An 8,815-nucleotide genomic window follows, 5' to 3' on the forward strand; every position below is an offset into this window, starting at 1 on the left:
AATTTCATCAAAAAAAATCATAATAATAACTGAAACTTTAAAACTTGTAATAACACTTGGTCAATGGCAAAACTAACCACACATCACATTATTAGAAGACAATTTCAAAAAAGTTACCTCCAGATTCAGGTATGATGTTTAATTTTCAGGCAACTTGTAACGACCTAAATTTCCAAAACAATTTTTCATTTTAAAAGCATACTCTCATTCATAAAATATCATAGTAATCCAATGTAACACATGTTATCTCAATAAACAAATCCCAAGATCCTCAAATACATAAATCCTCTCAGTGTGTACGGATCATGCCGGCGCCTTCCCGCGATCCTCGCTAGTACCTGAAACACATAACACAACAACTGTAAGCATAAATGCTTAGTGAGTTCCCCAAAATACCACATGCAACATATACACCACTCGAGGCTACAATACGACCCTCCGGTCGATGTGTCTCAGCGGGACCCTCCAGTCCCGTAGCTCGTTGGACCCTCTGGTCCGGTCATAGCTCGTCGGACCCTTCGGTCCAGTCTGTGTCGTTGGACCCTTCGGTCCGGTCTATATCGTTGGGCCCTCCGGCCCGGTCTGTTCAACACATAGCATACATACAACACAATGCACATAACTCATATATATACACATAGCATACAAGACCCTCTGGTCTACACATAAATACCACTCTAGGTAATGTATAGTGAGAAGACTCACCTCAATGAAGTCGGATAAACTCTCGTGCTCAACGTCCCGACTTAGCCTCCTCCTATTATTCAGATAACATCCCCGATCAATATTCACTCATGATCTTATCTCTACAGATTGGGTAGAAGGCCATTCTACCCTTCCCTGAACTCTCCTGAATCAGTCTTGACCAGAACCCTAGAGTCAACGAAAGTCAACGGTCAACTTTGACCCGACTCGTCGAGTGCACAAGGGCGACTCGGCGAGTCCATGCGGGTCCTCTGAATCCTTTCAGCCTCTCTTGGCTCGTCGAGTCATCCTTCCACTCGACGGGTTACACCTGTCACGAATCGCGGGGCAACCCCGACTCGACTCATCGAGTTGCCTCCATGTTCATCCTCAAATGACCTCCTAAGGTCAGATCTGCTTCCCTAACTATCAGATCTACCCTTCAAATGTTCAAATGTCACGTAAAGGTGCAACCTTTACGTGCATGCAACCCACAACAAGTCATAAATGGAGAAATAACTCTAAAAATGGCAACCTAGTCCCCAATCTTTCATTTGCTTGCATAAAGATGAGGGATAGTGACTCTATGGACCTCTCATGGTCCAGATCTGATGCTATTAACACAAAGGGGGCCTCATACTCACTAGATCTTACATAAAATGGAGGTAAAAACCCTAAAATCATGAAATCTATCATATCAACACGAAATAGAAGGGATTATACCTCCAGAGATGAACTCTCAAGATGATTAGCCCAGATCCAAGCTCCCTTCACGCTCTAGATGGGTGTTTCCTTCTTCCTTCTAGCAAAACTACACCAAAAGTGATGTATTAGCCTCTTCTTGCTCTCAACTCTCTCACTGCTCTCTCTAGGGTTTCTCTGGGGTGCATTGGCCGCAAATGGAGGCCATAAAGGCCTTTAAATAGGGCACAGGCCCGGGGATTTAGGGTTTCACTTTACAGCGCGGACTCGCCGAGTCCACGTATCTACTCGTCGAGTCCGGTCATTAATCCAGTCAAGAACTCGCGATCCTACTCGGCGAGTCTGAGTGTCTACTCGCCGAGTCCCTCCATAAAACCCAAAATAAATAACTAAAATAAGATACCTGGGAATCCGGATGTTACAATTCTCCCCCACTAGAATCAGACTTCGCCCTTGAAGTCATGCCCCGCAAACAACTCTGGATGCTTCTCCCGCATCTCCAACTCCGGCTCCCAAGTCAGCTCGGACCCTCTCCGATGTTGCCACTGGACCTGAACCAGGGGCACCTCCTTGTTCCTCAGAACCTTGATCTTCCGATCCAAAATCGCGATCGGTTGCTCAACATAATTTAACCTCGCATCTACCTGAATGTCCTCCAGCGGCACTACCGCTGACTCATCGGCTATACACTTCCTCTACTGAGACACATGGAAGGTATCATGAATCTGGCTCAACTCCGCAGGTAGCTCCAAACGATACGCTACCCTACCCACTCTCGCGGTCACTCTGAACGGACCGATGTACCGGGGCTCCAGCTTGCCCCTCTTCCTGAACCGAATCACTCCTTTCCAAGGAGACACCTTCAGGAGTACGAAGTCTCCCACCTGGAACTCAATCTCGGATCGTCGCCTATCCGCATAACTCTTCTGACGACTCTGAGCTGTCAATAACCTCTGTCTAACCTGTTGTATCTGTTCTGTCGTCTGAAGCACTATCTCGGTGCTACCCATCACACGCTGCCCTACCTCTCCCCAGCAAATGGGAGTCCGACACCTCCTCCCATACAACAACTCGAAGGGAGGCATACCAATACTCGAATGGTAGCTGTTGTTTTAGGAAAACTCAGCCAACGGCAAGTACGTGTCCCAACTTCCCCCGAAGTCCAACACACATGCTCGAAGCATGTCCTCGAGTGTCTGAATCGTCCGCTCACTCTGTCCGTCCGTCTAGGGGGTGGTAGGCGGTACTGAAATGCAACCTCGTACCTAACTCCTCGTGGAACTTCTTCCAGAACCTGGAAGTGAAACGTACATCTCGATCTGACACAATCGAGATCGGCACCCCATGCCGTGATACCACCTCCCTCACATACAACTCTGCCAGCCTCTCAGCAGAAGAGCTCTCACTGATAGCAAGAAAATGCGCGCTCTTCGTCAGCCGGTTGACGATCACCCAAATTGCATCGACACCCCGTGCGGTCCTCGGCATTTTGGTGATGAAATCCATAGAAATCTGTTCCCATCATACTGCTTGAATAATTGAGAATGTATATGATGAACAAATTATTCACATCAAAACTAAAAGGGATGGTCAAGTGATGTTTGCAACGCCCTGTTCCGAATCGTTTCCTAACACGGGGCGGTGACCCGAAGATCGAGTATCATCAGGCTTAGAGCCTTTGGGGAAAGAGAGATTTAGACCCATTTGGGTGTGGGTAATGTAATTTAGATGATCCGGGAGTTCGGTTTGTGTTTTGGAGCCAAGGGGTATATCGGTAAAGTGTTAGTTCGGGCTTTTATGGAAATTGGATTTTTGTTTAGGAACTTTTAAGGAAAGGATGACTTGATAGAAGTGTAGAGCTTCTCGTTACCTTTTCGTGGATATAAGGATCGTCGGAAATGAACTTATAACGAAGAAGTTATGGCCTTCGGAAGTTTGGTGGTTTTAGGGTTAAACCGAGTACGCGGGGCGTACACAAGTGTACGCATGGCATACTAGTGTTAAGGCTAGTACGTGGGGCATACTTTGGTGTACGATGGGCATACTAAGCAGATGGATCGCGGAGGCTTACGGGAGTATGTCGGGCGTACCAGAAGTATGCAGGACGTACTCTAGTTAGATCCAAACCCAAATTTAGGGTCTTGGACCCTATTTAAGCTCCTTAACTCACCACCAAACCCTATTATCATTCAGCCTCCATCCCTTTAATCCCTAGAAACGAAAACCTATCCCCCATTTGAGTGGTTTTTGAGCTTTTGGTGGTATTTCATGCTTTTTGGTGTTCATTTAAGAAGAAGGAACTTCTTGGAGAAGTGTGGGTTTGCTTGAATCTTTTGGATCCAGGCTTGTTGCATCTTGATCTACATTTTGGAGGTATAAAGTTTCTATCTTGATGACTCTAGGTGTTAGATCTAGTTTAAGGAGTATTTTGGGGGTCATTTTGGTCCTTAGGGTCATCCTTGTAAGTATGAGCTACTCCAAGAGCTTAGAATGTTGGATCTTGGCCTGTGGGAGGACCCAAAGGCCAAGATCTTGTTCATAAAAAAAATGTCATCTTGATGAGTTATTTTGGACCATGCCTGAGTTTGGATGTTTATTATGGATGTTATTAAGGATTTGGTCCCATTAAGTCATGCAAAGGAGTAAAGTTGTCAACTTTACGTGTTAAGACATCTCATTAGGGTCATATCTGAGTTTGGAAGTCGTTGTCTTAACCATTAAGAGCTTAATATGGATTTCTGGTCCCTGATGAGTACGTTGGGCATACGCAGGAAGTACGCTCATCGTAATGAAGGTTTCATGTATCGGGCGCTTGTACTCTGTGCTTCGAGGGTGAGTACATGTGGCGTACCATTCTGGTACGTGGGGCGTACTCCCCAGCTTGTCAATTTGGGCTTTTTGACGTTTGGGCCTTGTTGGGCCCTTTGGGCTTCTGGATTTGGGCCATGGTTAGGTTTTGGGCTTTCTTGGTATTGGTTGTTGGGTTATGAGCATTCTAACACTCCTAAGTGTACATGCAACCCTAAATACCTTGGATCTATGTTTTCTCTATTATACATACAATTATGAACATCCAAGGTATTATCCTAATCTAGCATACAAAATAATAAATATAACAAGATAGAATACATACCTCTTTGATGTAGAATGTCTTCATGAAGCTTGAGTGCCTAGTGCCCCAAGTGTGACACCTCAAATGGTTCACACAACACCAAATACACTTGGAATAACTTGAGAGAAACTTGAACACTCCTTGAAATCGTCTAGCCCTCACACTCACACATTAGTGCACGATTTCTTGAGCCATGGGATTCTTTTTTATATGGTGGCTATTAGGGTTACACCATGTAACTCATAACTTTACCCATTCCTTATGCTCCATGGATTTTAACCTCCATGGAGTATCCATGGGTCACCCCATGGACTTAGTCCAACATAAGGAATCTTGGATCACAAGCCCACATATATAAGAATGAATGATTTACACAATCAACCCATATATTTAATTAGTCTCCTTTTGATCACTTAATTAATTCCAAATTAATTCTTGATCAATACTAATTAAATAACCTTATTAATATATTAGAACTTATAATATATTAACCAACCTTAAGTGTTATATCTCTCATTATAGTCTATCCAAATGCATGATGCCATGCAACCCAAATGGACCATGCCGGGTCGGGTCAAGTCTTACCAATTATAGTTATGGACTTAGACATTAATCCAACAGTCTCCCACTTGGATAAGTCTAAAACTATTATTGCGTATGACTTCAGGAACCGATCAGCAATCGTAGCTCTCAAAAGCTTCTGTCGAACTCTGACCTTGTCGATGAACTCTGACCTTTGTCAATGACTTGTCCATTAGATAAGGGATCATATATTCCTCCATTCTATATATCATATGGACTGAGACATGGATTATCAATCATTCTCTCTGTCCATTTGTTGTTTCCTGATTTCCGATTCATGATGACTGACTGATTGAATAAATCAAATCAGTTCTGGCTTGGTCAAGCACTCACATGTATCATCTTTAAATCATCGAGGGGCCCACAGATATCGCTTTTATCCCGAAGGTAAAAGGAATGGATAAACTTCGACTCATATGGCTTGTTCTACTACTTGTTGAATCATACACAAAGGCACGTTTTATAACATCGAGTTACCAATGCGTTTTCGTGCAATCAATGTATAACCAACTCATAGTAACAACTCATATCTCTAGGTTTGAAGAATATAAGATATTATCGTCTCATGATCACTCGTGATAAAATCCATGAAGTGATTCAAATGAGCGCGGGTTGAATCCAATACTCAGAACTTATGAGCACTCATGAGTGTTGTAGCACCACTTTGTCCACCAACTTGGACCTCTACAAACCAACCCATGACAGTCTTGATTCATATCTACTTCCAACATATGACCGACTGTGGATGGTTTGAATAACTTAATCATTCAGGAAGAGCGACTTAGTTATTCTGGAAGTCAAAACATGCAAAGTGAAACACAAGAATAAATGAATCAAATATGGTATCAAACCCTACGAATATAAATAAACACTTTTATTTATCACCATATTGATTACTCATTATTCATTGTTTCGGTTTTATCAACTTTATACTTGAATTTAAAACAATAGTTGTCCCATGCTCCAAGCATGTACACTATATTTTCTAAACACTAGTCATGCCATACACCAAGTATGCATACTATGTTTGTCTATGATCTTTACTTTGTAAAATAGATCAATTGAACATCACTCCAATGATCCTCTTTTCACAATCCCAAATCCTTACTGCAAATGCAAGAATTCCAAATTCATGCCATTTACTGAAATCTGTTAGATTCTAAACTTATATGCATTGATCCTCTTAATGATTATGCACGAAGTCAGAAAGACTTGACAACAATCATTACAGAGCATTCCAAATGAGATCAGCTCCTTGGAAACATCCTTCATTCATTAAGTTTCCTAATCTTACACAGATTGAATAATTTCTAACTTTGAAACATTTCCATATTCCATTTTGACTATCACTTCTGAACAAGAGTTGCCTCCTTACAGATTATGTCAATATGGTCCTTCCAGAATTAACATTATACTTCCAACTGTCCTTGAGCAACCAATCTTTGGTAAACCTTAGATTTTCCTCGACAATTGCTTAATCATTTTAGTCATATCCAATTCTAGACCTTTTCCTTTCATAATGCCCATGTAATCGATCCTATATCCGAAGCATATGGGACACGATTCATGATGTCTCACATAAAGACTAAACCAGTCTTTTGCTATGTAATTTTAGAAAGGATGAATATAACACATGTAATCGATCCTATATCCGAAGCATATGGGACACGATTCATGATGTCTCACATAAAGACTAAACCAGTCTTTTGCTATAATATTTCCATTTCAATTTGCCAAGTTCTCAAAATTCAGATTATGAAAAGGGATGTCGTAATCATAATCGAATTTTAGAACGCAAATAATGGACCCATATATAGAATTTCCTTATGTTGAGCCATTCCAACATGAAATTCATATATATATCCTTAATTAAATACGATTAAAATCTCAATCTAAGCTTTTAGAATTGAAATGAAGTATAATTTCCTCTCCCTTAATTATAGCAAAACAACTTTTTCAACCCCTGCAACCTCACGAATTGAAACTTTTGTTTTCTATAATTAACATTGCTAACTTGCAACCTTTGTCATAATTATCATGCTCCCACTAACATGATGATTATTAGCATAACACTTATGCTCCCACTAGCTTTGACATGTACTCAGAAATCAGCTGACTTTCTTACCAAAGTTCAGATTTCTGATACTAGATTGTTTTGATAAAACTTTATCAAAATCATACACCTCTCTTAGATAGCTCACATGTGTGTCTAAACAATTTTAGAACTATGAAAAGGGATGCCGTAATCATAGTCTCAATTGTTTAGACCTTTGCCACTTCTCACAAGTCCATGTTAGGGTGCCGGCAAACCACACACGCTCCACTAACGACTTTGAGAATGCAAATATCACAATTGCTATCTAGCTAAAATCTACTTAGTGAAAGTGTTTCCTCACCATCATTTTCATGAATCGGAGAGAAACCTTATGACACTTAGATTTAATAGTGTATGTGTTCTTATCCATGTGAATTTGTCAAAACCATAATCACAAGACAAGGTTAGTGGCAAATCCAAACTCATATTGATTAAACTTGTGCAATCTTAAATTCTTGCCATTTGGCAGCTCAGGTTCCTGCCATTGCTTCCAAGTAGTTGTGCAACCAATTGAGATCTCTCAGAACTCCTATGCAAAGCCAACTTGAATAGGCACAAAAATTCCAACACGATAGGTTATAAACCTCAAGTCGTGTGCTAGTGAAGGACTTTAGGTTTTATTCTTGATTAAGTCTTGAAACTTTCAAGAGCTTTAAGACTCCCACTGTCCTCTTGACATATAAGACTCCCTTGTCAAATATTCAAGAGATAGTGCAGATTCTTTATCAAGACTAACACTTTACACAATTGGCCTAAGTTGGTCTCTGTTTTATCCAAAACATCACAACTTACCAATTTCAAATGTACAAGAGTAGATAACCTTTTACTCTTACATTTGACTAGTGTTAACAAACCCTCTTTAAGATATGTCACTCAAGTTACAATCTTGGAGTATGACTCTAAGAATTGTTTTCGAACGAAGTATGACTCATCTTTTTGATTTAACCATTTCAACAATTCATGACTCCTCTTCTTAGTCATAAGAATGCACTAAGATGACTTTAGAGGACCAATTGTGATATGGTATCTTAATCATTAAGATGATCATAAACATGATACTAAAGTACTCTCCCATCTTTTCAGATTTGAGAAACTTTTATCTTTCTGCCATACTTTGATTCTTCTTATTCGTTCTGTCTCACATTGAAACTTCTCCAATGCTACAGACTTATACTTAAACTTATAAGTATAACCATATTTACTGAACTTAAGTAAATCATGACGAATAGTCTTCTTGATCTTTTGTGGTGGACTTGACCAGTGCACAAGAATGTGTACTCGATCCCTTAGTCCTATCCTTATTCACATAAGGAATTAGTCTTAATTTTCCAAGCTGAAAGCTCTCATTCGTCATACTATACAACTTGCATGATTCCAAGTTTCGGTCCAATTGAACCTTGGGTGATGAGAATCTTTCCTTATTTGGTAATATTAGACACTACCACAACCGAAAGAATCAAATCCATTTTTCCAATATTGCTATCAATGAAATCTTATAAGCAACAACTTTTCACAAATGCCATTGTAAGGATACTTAAAATAAATAAAATCAAAACCTTTTTCTTTTATTTTAAAACTTTGCGGAAAAACTTATCCTTACAATCCATATGAAAACCTTGTTGTTATCTATTCCTAAGCAA

Source organism: Lactuca virosa, chromosome 8 (genome assembly GCF_052849685.1).
Source record: "Lactuca virosa cultivar CGN04683 chromosome 8, Lactuca_virosa_CGN04683_v6, whole genome shotgun sequence".
In the NCBI taxonomy this organism is placed as follows: domain Eukaryota; kingdom Viridiplantae; phylum Streptophyta; class Magnoliopsida; order Asterales; family Asteraceae; genus Lactuca; species Lactuca virosa.